The 18159-nt window shown below is 39.8% G+C and overlaps 5 non-coding genes and 1 pseudogene across 5 annotated transcripts; 4 read left to right on the forward strand and 2 right to left on the reverse strand.

Moving 5' to 3' along the window:
* Window positions 1-421: 421 nt before the first annotated feature.
* Window positions 422-585, forward strand: LOC135037021 (U1 spliceosomal RNA). Its single transcript, XR_010231637.1, has one exon. It is a non-coding gene; the product is annotated as a U1 spliceosomal RNA (small nuclear RNA).
* Window positions 586-737: 152 nt separating this feature from the next.
* Window positions 738-899, forward strand: LOC135036884 (U1 spliceosomal RNA). The gene has a single exon (XR_010231512.1). It is a non-coding gene; the product is annotated as a U1 spliceosomal RNA (small nuclear RNA).
* A 674-nt stretch (window positions 900-1573) lies between these two features.
* On the forward strand, window positions 1574-1737 carry LOC135036862 (U1 spliceosomal RNA). Its single transcript, XR_010231490.1, has one exon. It is a non-coding gene; the product is annotated as a U1 spliceosomal RNA (small nuclear RNA).
* A 152-nt stretch (window positions 1738-1889) lies between these two features.
* Window positions 1890-2052, forward strand: LOC135036940 (U1 spliceosomal RNA). Its single transcript, XR_010231559.1, has one exon. It is a non-coding gene; the product is annotated as a U1 spliceosomal RNA (small nuclear RNA).
* A 14174-nt stretch (window positions 2053-16226) lies between these two features.
* Window positions 16227-16378, reverse strand: LOC135036947 (U1 spliceosomal RNA; annotated as a pseudogene).
* A 4-nt stretch (window positions 16379-16382) lies between these two features.
* Window positions 16383-16546, reverse strand: LOC135037014 (U1 spliceosomal RNA). The gene has a single exon (XR_010231630.1). It is a non-coding gene; the product is annotated as a U1 spliceosomal RNA (small nuclear RNA).
* Window positions 16547-18159: the final 1613 nt, after the last annotated feature.

Consider the following 18159-nt stretch of genomic DNA (forward strand, 5'->3'; position numbering starts at 1 on the left):
GCTGGGGCATAGCCAACATGAGCCCCACACCGAAGGAGGGTGGAGGTGTTTAATGCAAACTAGGGGTCAGCCAAGTGCCGCAAAAGGCCACCATGCCCTGCACGCCCCTTTTCTCTTTTCATATGCAGACGAGGGTTGAAGCCAACTTTGACCCACTGCTTGGATGACATCACCATATGCAAATCTATCTGCTGCAGGCCTTCCCCCAGGAATGCTTGCACTAGTTGTTGCATTTGGTTTGTTGTTTGGGGGTGCTTCAGTATTAGGCAGCCTTCTGCCCTCCCATGTTCATCTGAAAATATGTGTTCTCCCTGCAGTTGTTGTCCCCAGATGAGAGTTCCCTTGTGCTGCCTCAGTTGAATCTCCTTTACTTGACAGAGATGTGCCTGAGCAGCGGCCCTCCCCAGCCATATCCCAAATCATACTTATTTTGCATAGGAGATACCATTGTTATGAAGATTGTTCTCCCAGGGTGCGGTTCATTCATTGCACTCTGGGTATGCTGACCCCTGTGATTTCCCCAAATGTGGGAAACTCGACTGCATTATTTGTGGTAGTGGTGGACTGTGTTTGTGCTTTCCTCTGGTCAGCTCTGGTAAAAGTCAGATTTCTTTGTCTCAGATCTTCCTCTAGCCTTGTTCTTCTTTCGAGAGTTCCTTTGTGCTGCCTCAGTTGGATCTCCTTCACTTGACAGGGGGGTGCCCGAGCAGCGACCCTCCCCAGCTCTAGCCCAACTCCTACTTACCTGCCAGGTGAGATACTATGATCATGAAGGTGCTTCTCCCAGGGCAAGGCTCACCCATTGCACTCTGGGTGTGCTGCCCTGCAATTTCCCCAAATGTGGGAAACTTGACTGCATAATTTGTGTTTCCCCTGGTCGGCTCTCGTATAATTCAGATCTCTTTGTCTCAGGTCTCTCTCCAGCCTAGTTTGCTGTCTGTTTCCACTTCTCTTTTCTTGAGCCCCTCCCTTCTATACCCTTGTGCACTATCCTGACTTCTCCTCCCGTCTGCTTACTTTGTGCCTTCCAATGCACAATGCAAACTACAGGTAGTGCTGCAGGGCCCACACCCTTTTACTTGCCTTACAGAGCAGCTCTGGAGCTGTTACAGTGCCCAGCTGCTGCAAGAAATCAGCTTGAATGCTTCATGGGATGGGGCATGGCCAACATGAGCCCCACACCAAAGGAGGGTGGGGGTGTTTAATGCGATCTAGGGGTCATCCAAGCAGCGCAAAAGGCCGCCATGCCCTGCACGCCCCTTTTCTCTTTTCATATGCAGATGAGGGTTGAAGCCAACTTTGACCCACTGCTTGGATAACATCACCATATGCAAATCCATCTGCTGCAGGCCTTCCCCCAGGAATGCTTGCACTAGTTGTTGCATTTGGTTTGTTGTTTGGGGGTGCTTCAGTATTAGGCAGCCTTCTGCCCTCCCATGTTCATCTGAAAATATGTGTTCTCCCTGCAGTTGTTGTCCCCAGATGAGAGTTCCCTTGTGCTGCCTCAGTTGAATTTCCTTTACTTGACAGAGATGTGCCTGAGCAGCGGCCCTCCCCAGCCCTATCCCAAATCATACTTATTTTGCATAGGAGACACCATGGTCATGAAGATTGTTCACCCAGGGTGAGGTTCATTCATTGCATTCTGGGTATGCTGACCCCTGTGATTTCCCCAAATGTGGGAAACTCGCCTGCATTATTTGTGGTAGTGGGGGACTGTGTTTGTGTTTTCCGCTGGTCAGCTCTGGTAAAAGTCAGATTTCTTTGTCTCAGATCTTCCTCTAGCCTTGTTCTTCTTTCGAGAGTTCCATTGTGCTGCCTCAGTTGGATCTCCTTCACTTGACAGGGGGGTGCCCGAGCAGCGACCCTCCCCAGCTCTAGCCCAACTCCTATTTACCTGCCAGGTGAGATACTATGATCTTGAAGGTGCTTCTCCAAGGGCAAGGCTCACCCATTGCACTCTGGCTGTGCTGCCCCTGCGATTTCCCCAAATGTGGGAAACTTGACTGCATAATTTGTGTTTCCCCTGGTCGGCTCTCGTATAATTCAGATCTCTTTGTCTCAGGTCTCTCTCCAGCCTAGTTTGCTGTCTGTTTCCACTTCTCTTTTCTTGAGCCGCTCCCTTCTATGCCCTTGCGCACTATCCTGACTTCTCCCGTCTGCTTACTTTGTGCCTTCCAACGCACAATGCGAACTACAGGTAGTGCTGCAGGGCCCACACCCTTTTATTTGCCTTACAGAGCAGCTCTGGAGCTGTTACAGTGCCCAGCTGCTGCAAGAAATCAGCTTGAATGCTTCAGGGGCTGGGGCATAGTCAACATGAGCCCCACACCGAAGGAGGGTGGAGGTGTTTAATGCGAACTAGGGGTCATCCAAGCGCCGCAAAATGCCGCCATGCCCTGCATAACCCTTTTCACTTTTCATATGCAGATGAGGGTTCCAGCCAACTTTGGCCCACTGCTTGGATGACATCACCGTATGCAAATTCGTCTCCTGCAGACCTTCCCCCAGGAATGCTTGTACTAGTTATTGCATATGGTTTGATATTTGATGGTGCTTCAGTATTAGGCAGCCTTCCGCCCTCCCATGTTCATCTGAAAAGATGTGGTCTCCCTGCAGTTGTTGTCCCCAGACGAGAGTTCCCTTGTGCTTCCTCAGTTGAATCTCCTTAACTTGACGGGGGAGGGGCTGCCCGAGCAGCCACCCTCCCCAGCCCTATCCCAACTCATACTTATTTTGCATATGAGATCTCTATATCATGAAGATTGTTCTCACAGGGTGAGGTTCATCCATTATATTTTAAAATAGGAAGGTTCAAATTACATATTTGAATTGCATCTATGTGCTGGATTCAAATGTCCCCCCCCCCCTTCCTTTCTCAATTGTGCCCATCAGCAGCTATTCTAAGGTTGCTGCCAATGGGTGTGACACATTAATTTCTTCTGTGGGGTACACAGGACTCCACAAGGATTCACATTGGGGTGTAGAGTAGGATCTTGATCTGAGGCACCAACCGGCTCAAAGCTTTTGACTGTTCCCAAGATGCTCAGCGCATTCTCCTCTATAACCCCGCTTCCATGAACAGGGAGCTCAGTTTGTAGTTGTTGCCTTCAGTAGCAGGCCACTTAACAGGGGCCTGCCTCAAGCAGCCTATTCTTAGCTATTAATTTTGACAAGAAAAGAAGAACTTTTTTTATGAGAATCTACAAGGGCTGCAGCAGGCTAGGTCTAATAGACATCTTTACTGCAGCTTCATCACTCCCAGCGGCACTGTATACTCCCGTGCCCTGGTTGCTGGGTCACTGCAGCGGAGGCTCCGGTTTCTTCCTAAGGTCAGTCACACACAATGTAACACCCCGGTATAACAAGTGTGTAAACTATGTGGAACAGGTCAGGGATACCTTGATGGACTATTCCTCCTTCAGCAGCAGCTCTTCTCTATTCCTGGCAGAGAGGCAAGGTTTCCCCAGACACAAAGAAAGGCAGGCAGGGCTTTGTATGAAAGAATAAATGGTTTACCACATAACTCAGAAAAGGAACTGATTACAGTAGGGAAGGGAAAGATTTGATTCAAGCAACTTAAACACAGACACCATATACACTTTAAGTCATTACACAAATGGTAATATAACTAAATCTGAGATTAATACTATGTTGCTTAGTAATAGAAATCAACTTATGCAGACAATATTTAAGTCCAAGATAACATTGGTGTCACTGCAGGGAGTCTCTATGTGCACGTTGGGGCCCGGTTATGTTGTTACATAGTTATATGCAGCTATTGTCTCCTTTAGCTGTGAACAAAATATTGTAGCTCTGTGTAGTAAAGATGATTGTTTAAAACAAACTGGAGCTGCTTCCCATGTAAATCGCTGCATAGGTATAGTAAATATAGGATAATGTCCTTTGCAGTGGAGTAGGTTTCAGTATAAATATGGATTTATCTCACCCAGTCAATAGATGTTTCTGAGGCAGTTTCCCCTCAGATGTAGGCCAGTCAGCATTGGTATAAAGGCTTTATACTCTCCTGTCTCTGACACTTGCTGTGCACTCTCTTGGCTGAGAGTGTCATGGCGTTCTTACTTGTTAATTGCTGCACTTCCACTGCTGTATTTTGCACTACTGCTTACTCTCTCATGCAATTTTCAGCTTATTTGTCTCCCCTCTCTCAGCTGCTCATCTCTGCGTAATGGCGTCGCCAGCTCTTTCCTCACCATGGCTCCAACTGACTTCTCAAACTGCTGTTCAATTTTCTTTTAAATAAACTTTATTTAAAATGGCACAGGCAACTACACTGTTGTCAAAAATGTCCTTGTTGTTATGGGATATCACACGTGCCCCCCCCCAAAACATGCGTGTCCTCACGCATTTTGGTTTTATCCCTATATAAACTTCTCACTATATCCAGTCACATTCATTAGTGAACACAGATTATGTCTGAAACATTAACATTTATCAACATTTTTAACATCAGTATCTGATAGGTATAATTCCTTTTGTGCTATAGTACATTAACACATGCTCCTGGAGCAATCGGTTGAAATCTGGACAGTATATGGTCTTGAAAAGTTTGTCTAGGAAACCTCAACCCCCCTGCCATGGATGAGTATTGAACTCTTTCTAAACTGTCTTTGGGACATGCTGTACAAAACTGCAGCTGACTATGGTGGTTTTCTGTTTTGCAAGCCCTAGTCTTCTTGCCTCCTTGTCGGTGACAAACCACCTTAGTCTGCTGTAAATACATTTTATGAGCCTCTTCCATTCCATCTTGGGATTCAGTATCACAGCTGGTTTGGGACAATGGATTCTGGAGAGAAAGAGGCAGCAAGGTTCTTCTTACAGAACAGGTTGGACAGTTTCGGCACCATCTCTTGATGTCTTCCCTCATTTCAACCCAAAAGAACTTTTTCCAGATGCTTGTTTCCATCCTTTTGCACCCAGGGTGACCTGACTTGTCGTGATATTCTTCAAGCACATAACAAGCACTTTGTCTTGGAATTACAAGTTGACTGATCCTATAATGAGTATTAGGATCCACACTACATCGAACCAACTGTCCTTTCTCTTCAAACAGCCTTTCTCGCTGTCTCAACAACTTCAGGAGTTCTGGCGAGGATTCTTGCCTTTGTCGCTTGGTCAGGTATTTCCCAATCTTCAGTAAGGCTTTGAGGTGTCTTATCATCTGACTTTTATCTTGCAGGTGGTCAAAACTGGTTCCTTGAATAGGTTGCTCACAGTTTCTAGAACTGGATGCTATATTATTCATGCCTAACATTGAAGCATTCTTTCGGATAATCTGGACACTGGAGATGGGCATTTCTATCATTATTTGGCTGGCCTTATTTTTTTCATGTTCCTCTCTTACAGATAATTCTGTTATCATTCTTCCCTTTTGTTTGGCTATCCCAGGTTGAAGGCCTTGTTTCTCCTGGAGCTTGTCAGTTTGAAACTCTCCTTGGAGTGCTGCTACGAGCTCCTCACAGCAGTTCCGCAACACATTCATGCCCACTATCACTGGAGGCAATCCATCATCTTGGGCAGTGGTGATGATGAAGCCTTGCTGTGGTAGCACTGTTCGTCCGATTTGAATTTCAGCTTCCCAGTATCCTTTGCAAGGGATGCAGTGCCCATTGCTTGCAATCGGGTTTATCAATGTGGAAGTTGACGGAAACATCTGTTCCTCAGTCCAATGCTGCTCAAACTGTGTTGCTTGTATTGTGGTCACTTGTGATCCAGTGTCTAAGAGAGCGGGCATTGAGACTCCATTGATGCAAACTTGAACCACCGGGCATTGGCTAACATAACGGGTTAACCACATGAATTTGGAGTTTAAATGATCTGGCTGCTCAAATTCTCTCTTAATTTGTCCGCTTCCTTCACAGCTTTGAAAAATGGGTCGCCTTTGGGAGGCAAAGTGGTTGGAAAAAAGTGTCTCCCTGTTTCTATGTAGGTCCCATTGGGAACTGTTCAGTGGTCTCCTCTCCTGGCACCATTCCATTTCTTCATGGAGCAGTGCCTGCTGTCTCTTCAGAATCTGCAGGTCTCTGCGCATCTCTGTCACACCACGTGTCAGTTCAGCCAGCAGACTTCGTAACTCACTAGAAGAGTCAAATATGCATGTCTTTGAACATGGCACTGTCACTCCTTTTACTGTAGGTGGGTAAGTAGCTCCTTTAAAACTTGACTCCTGGGCATCAGAATTCTCTTGATACCGTGGCATCTCTGGAATAGACTCTTGTGGAACAGCCCCTGAAGTAAGACTGGAGCCTAGAACTTTAATCGCAGCCTCTTTAAAATCCAGGAATGTGCTTCCAGGCTTCTGCAATCTCAATAGTCGCAGCTGAGTTTTTACAAATTCGCCCCTTGCAACTTCAGTGAACTGGTCCAATAACATTTTCTCTTTGTCATGCACTTCCTCAGGGTCTGCTTGCTGAACATCTCTGAGTGCTTCCTGAAAGCTGAGGGCATAGCCCCGTAGTGACTCTCCTGGTTGTTGCTTTCGAGCAAAGAAGTGCATTTTAAGTTCTGACACTGTCCTTGTGTCAAATGTGGTAGCAAGCCTGTTGAGGATCTGGTCCACAGTCTTCTTCTCTTCAGTAGGCCAGGAAGTAACCTCTCTAAGTGCAAGCCCTTTCAACTGTCCCATCAAGATCTCCAACTTTTGCTGCTCTTTCAGCGGGTACAGACGAAACAAAGACTGCAGTAGTATCCTCATCAGTTTATTTTTGTCAATTACCATTTTAATAATCGGGTAAAGAAAATTAAGTGGATTTTTGAAAGAAAACAATACTGTCAATATACTATTAAAACAAATTAAAATGGTAAAAGTTATTGTACTTTAAGTAAAAATAAAAGAGCAAAAATATCAATCCCAGTTTTGGATTACTTTAATTAACAAAAAAAAATGCATATAGCAGAGGATAGTTTCAATCTGCCTACCTCTGGGCTATGGACCCAGCATGCTTCCATTACAGTACTCTGCTGCACATGTAATTGCAAGAGATCCTGAAGCACTCACTCATCATGGGAAAGTACCAATGTGTTTCTTCATTGGTTGATGGAAGAAACATCTTACAAAAACTCTCCAGATTATTGACTATTTAAAGTTTTTCTTGGAAACGTTCTAGATGAATGCTTATCAGCCTTTGTCAGTATGTACTTTTGCAAAGTGTCGCTGTGGCGCAATCAGTTAGTGTGTAAGGCTATTAACCAAAAGGTTGGTGGTTCAATCCCACCCAGGGACGTAATTGACCTTGTTATCAGATTTTGGTGATCTTTAAGTAGACAAGTCAAAATTTCAAAAACCCCTCTTATGGTGTAGGGTACCTGGCCTTCTCTGATGTAATCAGAGTTAGATTTGATTCAGTGATTTTATAAAAACAGCTAGGAAGCACAATTTAGCAGTGGTTTGCAGAGAAAAAGAAATATGCTGGCAAAAAAATCCAATTGAGTGATTAAACAGCTCTTCATTTTCTGGCTTTACTTTTATGCTAACAAATTTGTTCTCTGAAAAGTGTCCACAAAGCCAAATATCTGATTAACATCTTTGTAGGGATGGTTTTTCACCTATTACTAAATTAAACTTGCTTCATTGGAAAGGCAGCAAGATGCATCCTCATTTCAATATCTACTGAAATAATACAGGTTGACACCAGGAAACATTAACGCCACTGCATCCTTGCTGCTTTCTCATGTGGAAGTCTGTTTAATGTGAAAACAAGGTGATATCTAATTAGCACACAGGTAAGGAATTAAGAAAATCTTTATTTAAGGGTGAAGATGTTTCTCACAAAATCGTTGCCCCAATGCATCATTGAAATTCAAGCTGGAAAGATGATTTTAATATATCACTTGTACATTTTGTATTGCTCTTCTGGTGACAATGTAGTTTGTTTTTGTCAATTACCATTTTAATAATAGGGTAAAGAAAATTAAGTGGATTTTTGAAAGAAAACAATACTGTCAATATACTATTAAAACAAATTAAAATGGTAAAAGTTATTGTACTTTAAGTAAAAATAAAAGCTAAAATATCAATCCCAGTTTTGGATTACTTTAATGAACAAAAAAATATGCATATAGCAAAGGATAGTTTCAATCTGCCTACCTCTGGGTTATGGACCCAGCATGCTTCCATTACAGTACTCTGCTGCACATGTAAGTGCAAGAGATCCTGAAGCACTCACTCATCATGCGAAAGTACCAATGTGTTTCTTCATTGGTTGCTGGAAGAAACATCTTACAAAAACTCTCCAGATTATTGACTTTTTAAAGTTTTTCTAGGAAACGTTCTAGATGAATGCTTATTAGTCTTTGTCAGTATTTACTTTTTGCAAAGTGTCTCTGTGGCGCAATCGGTTAGTGTGTTCAGCTATTAATCAAAAGGTTGGTGGTTCAATCCCACCCAGGGACGTGATTGACCTTGTGATCAGATTTTGGTGATATTTAAGTAGACAAGTCAAAATTGCAAACCCCCTCTTATGGTGTAGGGTACCTGGCCTTCTCTGATGTAATCAGAGTTAGATTTGATTAAGTGATTTTATAAAAAAAACAGCTAGGAAGCACAATTTAGCAGTGAGTTGCAGAGAAAAAGAAAAATGCTGGCAGAAAAATCCAATTGAGTGATTAAACAGCTCTTCATTTTCTGGCTTTATTTTTATGATAACAAATTTGTTCTCTGAAAAGTGTCCACAAAGCCAAGTATCTGATTAACATCTTTGTAGGGATGGTTTTTCACCTATTACTAAATTAAACTTGCTTCATTGGAAAGGCAGCAAGATGCATCCTCATTTCAATATCTACGGAAATAATACAGGTTGACACCATGAAACATTAACGCCACTGCATCTTTGCTGTTTTCTCATGTGGAAGTCTGTTTAATGTGAAAACAAGGTGATATCTAATTAGCACACAGGTAAGGAATTAAGAAAATCTTTATTTAAGGGTGAAGATGTTTCTCACAAAATCGTTGCCCCAATGCATCATTGAAATCCAAGCTGGAAAGATGATTTTAATATATTACTTGAACATTTTATATTGCTCTTCTGGTGATAATGTAGTTTGTTTTTGTCAATTACCATTTTAATAATCGGGTAAAGAAAATTAAGTGGATTTTTGAAAGAAAACAATATTGTCAATATACTATTAAAACAAATTAAAATGGTAAAAGTTATTGTACTTTAAGTAAAAATAAAAGAGCAAAAATATCAATCCCAGTTTTGGATTACTTTAATTAACAAAAAAAAATGCATATAGCAGAGGATAGTTTCAATCTGCCTACCTCTGGGTTATGGACCCAGCATGCTTCCATTACAGTACTCTGCTGCACATGTAAGTGCAAGAGATCCTGAAGCACTCACTCATCATGGGAAAGTACCAATGTGTTTCTTCATTGGTTGATGGAAGAAACATCTTACAAAAACTCTCCACATTATTGACTTTTTAAAATGTTTCTAGGAATCGTTCTAGATGAATGCTTATTAGCCTTTGTCAGTATGGACTTTTGCAAAGTGTTGCTGTGGTGCAATCAGTTACTGTGTAAGGCTATTAACCAAAAGGTTGGTGGTTCAATCCCACCCAGGGACGTAATTGACCTCGTTATCAGATTTTGGTGATCTTTATGTAGACAAGTCAAAATTTCGAAAACCCCTGTTATGGTGTAGGGTACCTGGCCTTCTCTGATGTAATCAGAGTTAGATTTGATTCAGTGATTTTATAAAAACAGCTAGGAAGCACAATTTAGCAGTGGGTTGCAGAGAAAAAGAAATATGCTGGCAAAAAAATCCAATTGAGTGATTAAATAGCTCTTCATTTTCTGGCTTTATTTTTATGCTAACAAATTTGTTCTCTGAAAAGTGTCCACAAAGCCAAGTATCTGATTAACATCTTTGTAGGGATGGTTTTTCACCTATTACTAAATTAAACTTGCTTCATTGGAAAGGCAACAAGATGCATCCTCATTTCAATATCTACTGAAATAATACAGGTTGACACCAGGAAACATTAACGCCACTGCATCCTTGCTGCTTTCTCATGTGGAAGTCTGTTTAATGTGAAAACAAGGTGATATCTAATTAGCACACAGGTAAGGAATTAAGAAAATCTTTATTTAAGGGTGAAGATGTTTCTCACAAAATCGTTGCCCCAATGCATCATTTAAATTCAAGCTGGAAAGATGATTTTAATATATCATTTGTACATTTTGTATTGCTCTTCTGGTGACAATGTAGTTTGTTTTTGTCAATTACCATTTTAATAATCGGGTAAAGAAAATTAATTGGATTTTTGAAAGAAAACAATACTGTCAATATACTATTAAAACAAATTAAAATGGTAAAAGTTATTGTACTTTAAGTAAAAATAAAAGAGCAAAAATATCAATCCCAGTTTTGGATTACTTTAATTAACAAAAAAAAATGCATATAGCAGAGGATAGTTTCAATCTGCCTACCTCTGGGTTATGGACCCAGCATGCTTCCATTACAGTACTCTGCTGCACATGTAAGTGCAAGAGATCCTGAAGCACTCACTCATCATGGGAAAGTACCAATGTGTTTCTTCATTGGTTGATGGAAGAAACATCTTACAAAAACTCTCCACATTATTGACTTTTTTAAATGTTTCTAGGAATCGTTCTAGATGAATGCTTATTAGCCTTTGTCAGTATGGACTTTTGCAAAGTGTTGCTGTGGCGCAATCAGTTACTGTGTAAGGCTATTAACCAAAAGGTTGGTGGTTCAATCCCACCCAGGGATGTAATTGACCTTGTTATCAGATTTTGGTGATCTTTATGTAGACAAGTCAAAATTTCAAACCCCCTCTTATGGTGTAGGGTACCTGGCCTTCTCTGATGTAATCAGAGTTAGATTTGATTCAGTGATTTTATAAAAACAGCTAGGAAGCACAATTTAGCAGTGGGTTGCTGAGAAAAAGAAATATGCTGGCAAAAAAATCCAATTGAGTGATTAAACAGCTCTTCATTTTCTGGCTTTATTTTTATGCTAACAAATTTGTTCTCTGAAAAGTGTCCACAAAGCCAAGTTTCTGATTAACACATTTGTAGGGATGGTTTTTCACCTATTACTAAATTAAACTTGCTTCATTGGAAAGGCAGCAAGATGCATCCTCATTTGAATATCTACTGAAATAATACAGGTTGACACCAGGAAACATTAACGCCACTGCATCCTTGCTACTTTCTCATGTGGAAGTCTGTTTAATGTGAAAACAAGGTGATATCTAATTAGCACACAGGTAAGGAATTAAGAAAATCTTTATTTAAGGGTGAAGATGTTTCTCACAAAATCGTTGCCCCAATGCATCATTGAAATTCAAGCTGGAAAGATGATTTTAATATATCACTTGTACATTTTGTATTGCTCTTCTGGTGACAATGTAGTTTGTTTTTGTCAATTACCATTTTAATAATCGGGTAAAGAAAATTAAGTGGATTTTTGAAAGAAAACAATACTGTCAATATACTATTAAAACAAATGAAAATGGTAAAAGTTATTGTACTTTAAGTAAAAATAAAAGAGCAAAAATATCAATCCCAGTTTTGGATTACTTTAATTAACAAAAAAAAACGCATATAGCAGAGGATAGTTTCAATCTGCCTACATCTGGGCTATGGACCCAGCATGCTTCCATTACAGTACTCTGCTGCACATGTAATTGCAAGAGATCCTGAAGTACTCACTCATCATGGGAAAGTACCAATGTGTTTCTTTATTGGTTGATGGAAGAAACATCTTACAAAAACTCTCCAGATTATTGACTATTTAAAGTTTTTCTAGGAAACGTTCTAGATGAATGCTTATTAGCCTTTGTCAGTATGTACTTTTGCAAAGTGTCGCTGTGGCGCAATCAGTTAGTGTGTACGGCTATTAACCAAAAGGTTGGTGGTTCAATCCCACCCAGGGATGTAATTGACCTTGTTATCAGATTTTGGTGATCTTTAAGTAGACAAGTCAAAATTTCAAAAACCCCTGTTATGGTGTAGGGTACCTGGCCTTCTCTGATGTAATCAGAGTTAGATTTGATTCAGTGATTTTATAAAAACAGCTAGGAAGCACAATTTAGCAGCGGTTTGCAGAGAAAAAGAAATATGCTGGCAAAAAAATCCAATTGAGTGATTAAACAGCTCTTCATTTTCTGGCTTTATTTTTATGCTAACAAATTTGTTCTCTGAAAAGTGTCCACAAAGCCAAGTATCTGATTAACATCTTTGTAGGGATGGTTTTTCACCTATTGCTAAATTAAACTTGCTTTATTGGAAAGGCAGCAAGATGCATCCTCATTTCAATATCTACTGAAATAATACAGGTTGACACCAGGAAACATTAACGCCACTGCATCCTTGCTGCTTTCTCATGTGGAAGTCTGTTTAATGTGAAAACAAGGTGATATCTAATTAGCACACAGGTAAGGAATTAAGAAAATCTTTATTTAAGGGTGAAGATGTTTCTCACAAAATCGTTGCCCCAATGCATCATTGAAATTCAAGCTGGAAAGATGATTTTAATATATCACTTGTACATTTTGTATTGCTCTTCTGGTGACAATGTAGTTTGTTTTTGTCAATTACCATTTTAATAATAGGGTAAAGAAAATTAAGTGGATTTTTGAAAGAAAACAATACTGTCAATATACTATTAAAACAAATTAAAATGGTAAAAGTTATTGTACTTTAAGTAAAAATAAAAGAGCAAAAATATCAATCCCAGTTTTGGATTACTTTAATTAACAAAAAAAAAATGCATATAGCAGAGGATAGTTTCAATCTGCCTACCTCTGGGTTAAGGGGCCCAGCATGCTTCCATTGCAGTACTCTGCTGCACATGTAAGTGCAAGAGATTCTGAAGCACTCACTCATCATGGGAAAGCACCAATGTGTTTCTTCATTGGTTGATGGAAGAAACATCTTACAAAAACTCTCCAGATTATTGACTTTTTAAAGTTTTCTAGGAAACGTTCTAGATGAATGCTTATTAGCCTTTGTCAGTATGTACTTTTGCAAAGTGTCTCTGTGGTGCAATCGGTTAGTGTGTTTGGTTATTAACCAAAGGGTTGGTGGTTCAATCCCACCCAGGGATGTTATTGACCTTGTCATCAGATTTTGGTGATCTTTAAGTAGACAAGTCAAAATTTCAAACCCCCTCTTATGGTGTAGGGTACCTGGCCTACTCTGATGTAATCAGAGTTAGATTTGATTAAGTGATTTTATCAAAAAACAGCTAGGAAGCACAATTTAGCAGTGGTTTGCAGAGAAAATGAAATATGCTGGCAGAAAAATCCAATTGAGTGATTAAACAGCTCTTCATTTTCTGGCTTTATTTTTATGCTAACTAATTTATTCTCTGAAAAGTGTCCACAAAGCCAAGTATCGGATTAACATCTTTGTAGGGATGGTTTTTCACCTATTACTAAATTAAACTTGCTTCATTGGAAAGGCAGCAAGATGCATCCTCATTTCAATATCTACTGAAATAATACAGGTTGACACCAGGAAACATTAACGCCACTGCATCCTTGCTGCTTTCTCATGTGGAAGTCTGTTTAATGTGAAAAAAAGGTGATATCTAATTAGCACACAGGTAAGGAATTAAGAAAATCTTTATTTAAGGGTAAGATGTTTCTCACAAAATCGTTGCCCCAATGCATCATTGAAATTCAAGCTGGAAAGATGATTTTAATATATCACTTGTACATTTTGTATTGCTCTTCTGGTGACAATGTAGTTTGTTTTTGTCAATTACCATTTTAATAATCGGGTAAAGAAAATTAAGTGGATTTTTGAAAGAAAACAATACTGTCTATATACTATTAAAACAAATTAAAAAGGTAAAAGTTATTGTACTTTAAGTAAAATAAAAAGAGCAAAAATATCAATCTCAGTTTTGGATTACTTTAATTAACAAAAAAAAAATGCATATAGCAGAGGATAATTTCAATCTGCCTACCTCTGGGTTATGGACCCAGCATGCTTCCATTACAGTACTCTGCTGCACATGTAAGTGCAAGAGATCCTGAAGCACTCACTCATCATGGGAAAGTACCAATGTGTTTCTTCATTGGTTGATGGAAGAAACATCTTACAAAAACTCTCCAGATTATTGACTATTTAAAGTTTTTCTAGGAAACGTTCTAGATGAATGCTTATTAGCCTTTGTCAGTATGTACTTTCACAAAGTGTCGCTGTAGCGCAATCAGTTAGTGTGTACGGCTATTAACCAAAAAGTTGGTGGTTCAATCCCACCCAGGGACGTAATTGACCTTGTGATCAGATTTTGGTGATATTTAAGTAGACAAGTCAAAATTTCAAACCCTCTCTTATGGTGTAGGGTACCTGGCCTACTCTGATGTAATCAGTTAGATTTGATTAAGTGATTTTATAAAAAAAACAGCTAGGAAGCACAATTTAGCAGTGGGTTGCAGAGAAAAAGAAATATGCTGGCAGAAAAATCCAATTGAGTGATTAAACAGCTCTTCATTTTCTGGCTTTATTTTTATGCTAACAAATTTGTTCTCTGAAAAGAGTCCACAAAGCCAAGTATCTGATTAACACCTTTGTAGGGATGGTTTTTCACCTATTACTAAATTAAACATGCTTCATTGGAAAGGCAGCAAGATGCATCCTCATTTCAATATCTACTGAAATAATACAGGTTGACACCAGGAAACATTAACGCCACTGCATCCTTGCTGCTTTCTCATGTGGAAGTCTGTTTAATGTGAAAACAAGGTGATATCTAATTAGCACACAGGTAAGGAATTAAGAAAATCTTTATTTAAGGGTGAAGAGGTTTCTCACAAAATCGTTGCCCCAATGCATCATTGAAATTCAAGCTGGAAAGATGATTTTAATATATCACTTGTACATTTTGTATTGCTCTTCTGGTGACAATGTAGTTTGTTTTTGTCAATTACCATTTGAATAATAGGGTAAAGAAAATTAAGTGGATTTTTGAAAGAAAACAATACTGTCAATATACTATTAAAACAAATTAAAATAATAAAAGTTATTGTACTTTAAGTAAAAATAAAAGAGCAAAAATATCAATCCCAGTTTTGGATTACTTTAATTAACAAAAAAAAAATGCATATAGCAGAGGATAGTTTCAATCTGCCTACCTCTGGGTTATGGGCCCAGCATGCTTCCATTGCAGTACTCTGCTGCACATGTAAGTGCAAGAGATCCTGAAGCACTCACTCATCATGGGAAAGTACCAATGTGTTTCTTCATTGGTTGATGGAAGAAACATCTTACAAAAACTCTCCAGATTATTGACTTTTTAAAGTTTTTCTAGGAAACGTTCTAGATGAATGCTTATTAGCCTTTGTCAGTATATGCTTTTGCAATGTGTCTCTGTGGCGCAATCAGTTAGCGTGTTCGGTTATTAACCAAAAGGTTGGTGGTTCAATCCTACCCAGGGACGTAATTTACCTTGTTATCAGATTTTGGTGATCTTTAAGTAGACAAGTCAAAATTTCAAACCCCCTCTTATGGTGTAGGGTACCTGGCCTTCTCTGATGTAATCAGAGTTAGATTTGATTAAGTGATTTTATAAAAGAACAGCTAGGAAGCACAACTTAGCAGTGGGTTGCAGAGAAAAAGAAATACGCTTGCAGAAAAATCCAATTGAGTGATTAAACAGCTCTTCATTTTCTGGCTTTATTTTTATGCTAACAAATTTGTTCTCTGAAAAGTGTCCACAAAGCCAAGTATCTGATTAACACCTTTGTAGGGATGGTTTTTCACCTATTACTAAATTAAACTTGCTTCATTGGAAAGGCAGCAAGTGATGTCATCCAAGCAGTGGGTCAAAGTTGGCTTCATCCCTCGTCTGCTCATGAAAAGAGAAAAGGGATATGCAGGGCATGGCGGCCTTTTGCGACGCTTGGATGACCCCTAGTTCGCAATAAACAACCCCACCCTCCTTCGGTGTGGGGCTCATGTTGGCCATGCCCCAGCCCCTAAAGCATTCAAGCTGATTTCTTGCAGCAGCTGGGTACTGTAACAGCTCCAGAGCTGCTCTGTAAGGCAAGTAAAAGGGTGTGGGCCCTGCAGCACTACCTGTAGTTTGCATTGTGCATTGGAAGGCACAAAGTAAGCAGACGGGAGGAGAAGTCAGGATAGTGCACAAGGTTATAGAAGGGATGGGCTCAAGAAAAGAGAAGTGGAAACAGACAGCATACTAGGCTGGAGAGAGACCTGAGACAAAGAGATCTGAATTATACGAGAGCCGTCCAGGGGAAACACAAATTATGCAGTCAAGTTTCCCACATTTGGGGAAATCGCAAGGGGCAGCACACCCAGAGTGCAATGGGTGAGCCTTGCCCTGGGAGAAGCACCTTCATGATCATAGTATCTCAGAGCTGACCAGAGGAAAGCACAAACACAGTCCACCACTACCACAAATAATGCAGTCGAGTTTCCCACATTTGGGGAAATCACAGGGGTCAGCATACCCAGAATGCAATGAATGAACCTCACCCTGGGAGAACAATCTTCATGACAATAGTATCTCCTATGCAAAATAAGTATGATTTGGGATAGATGATACTGGATGTGTACACAACCGCCCACACACCAACCTTGTGTGGACAGAAGTATACACTCTCCGGCGCCAGTACCCGCTGGATCAAGGAGATTTTAGACAATGGCGGAGACTGCTACTCCTGATACAGGGATAATTGCAATCCCTATATTGAACAAAAAAACACAAAAACTACCCACACAGGTGTGACCCTCTGTAGGAAATCAGTAGCGCTGTCCCCACCATTTATCGGAGATAATCAATACATAATTAAAAAATGGCTAATTACTATTAAATTTTAAAACATATAAATCATATTTTATTAACATATATTGCTGCAGCAAAATTGACATACATAAAAATGCATATTGTGTATAGTGGATGCCTTTAATGTAAATGCTCCACATACACAAATGTATATACTTAATTACGTTTATTCTCTGAGGCTTGGATTTTAATAAGCTGACTTCAAAATGTCCACATAGATTAATGATAGACCAATGAGCTCGGCATTTACGGACACTGCTTGCATGAGTATGTCCTTAATTAATTAATGTCCCGAAAAAGATGTGTGCACACATATATCACTTTGAATGGATAGTTACCATGGGTGATAAGTTTTTCATTCACCTCTTTAGAACAGTCTGTTTAGGACCGTCCCAATTGGAAAGACTCCCTCTGCTGGTGCTTGTCCATTTACTGCAGAATATCTGGAGACAATATCCACGGGAATCCGTCCACAGTGCTCCGGCTCCCTCTGCTGGTGGCTAACCGCAATTGCAGGTGGACTGGCTGTTTTGTCGTAGCCAGAAGCCGGTGATCGTGTAAAACAAGCAGGAGGTGATAGTCACTGCCAGTAGGTCCTTCGAAAACGCGTTTCTCCGCCTTCCCAGTGCGTTCAGCGGCTTCCTCAGTTCGAATGACCATCATCCCAATGAACACTTTATATAGCCCCACTTATTTGAAATTCCCGCGGCCATTCGCGCATGCGCACTCAAACGTGCGTTCCAAGCCTCAGTCTCATTACAAACTTTAAATAGACTCCAGCGGCCATTTTAGCTGGTTAAAACACACGATCCAAGCCTCATTATCACACCCGGAAGTTGCATCCATCGTTCTTATTAACAATATCAGAATCAAGCCTCGTTTTAAAACATAATTATCTACAACTTCATATTCAATTATACTGAACTCTAATGCAATTTGCTCAACAAGATTACGTCACTTAGTTTAATCATAATTAATTTATCATGATTACAAGTAATCCATGTCTTATTTGACAACATCAGTACAAATATGACCGTATTTAAGAACAATATTAATACTAGTCAACACATCCTATTTTATTAGCACAGGTGATAAATATATTAAATATACTGCTCAACAGTATCATTACTCGGAAATAAAAGGGGACTAATTTTGATTATAATTTGTACTTTATAATTTATAATTTAGATCCCCACACGCCATCTTGTGGTTCAAATACATAATTACACCCCTTCGTATTGTTATACATAATCCTGTTATCTCCATCTCCTTAATCCAGCATCATAAGGAACCATATCCTATCCCACCCCCCCATATATTATATGTCAAGAATGATATTTATAAAAATCAAATA

This window comes from Pseudophryne corroboree, unplaced genomic scaffold (assembly GCF_028390025.1).
Source record: "Pseudophryne corroboree isolate aPseCor3 unplaced genomic scaffold, aPseCor3.hap2 scaffold_663, whole genome shotgun sequence".
NCBI classification, from domain to species: Eukaryota; Metazoa; Chordata; class Amphibia; order Anura; family Myobatrachidae; genus Pseudophryne; species Pseudophryne corroboree.